This window comes from Rhagoletis pomonella, unplaced genomic scaffold (assembly GCF_013731165.1).
Source record: "Rhagoletis pomonella isolate Grant_MI unplaced genomic scaffold, Rhpom_1.0 Rhpom_scaffold_00002, whole genome shotgun sequence".
NCBI lineage: Eukaryota > Metazoa > Arthropoda > Insecta > Diptera > Tephritidae > Rhagoletis > Rhagoletis pomonella.
The window spans coordinates 88053826-88054402 of record NW_023458556.1 but is presented as its reverse complement, the minus strand read 5'-3'; the positions used below and the strand labels follow the sequence as shown (position 1 = coordinate 88054402).

Here is a 577-nt window from a genome sequence, read left to right as displayed (position 1 = left end):
ATATATCAGGGTCCTCACGTTGTAACTAAAGTAGATGGTGTTAATATCACCATTTTCGATAAAGAGAAAGATAAAGTAAAAACAATCCACAAAAATAGAGTTCAAAAAGTTAGTTGAAACTTTCATCTCAACCAATTATTATTTCAACAACAACATGTATATGAATTTCTCAAGTCACGCAAACAAACAAAAAAAATGTGTAAAATGAAATATTCACTATATAGAAATTATTCACCAAATGAACACAATAATTTAATTTTTCCAATTCAAATAAGTTTAGCCTAATACTAATTACCATTAAGTAATTTTATATAATGTATATTTAGTTAGCACGTTATGGAGTATGCATTTCCAAATTGCTATGCACGAACGAATAAAAGGGGGGAAAGAAAATTGATATAACATTTTCGTTCCTCCAAAGCAATTTGACATACTATGTGGAAAGAAGATTTTACAAGTCTGATCACCTTGTAAAACTTCTTTTCCCATAGGCGGTGGGTGTAATGGCACTACACGCGATGTGGTAACAGCTTACATGGCAACACTTATGTTGCCCAAAATAATAAAATTACATCGC

General features: G+C 30.7%; 1 protein-coding gene across 1 annotated transcript in view; it reads left to right on the top strand.

The window, feature by feature from the left end:
* Positions 1 to 577, top strand: part of LOC118755793 — a 4681-nt gene that overhangs the window by 881 nt on the left and 3223 nt on the right. The window lies entirely within an intron of this gene.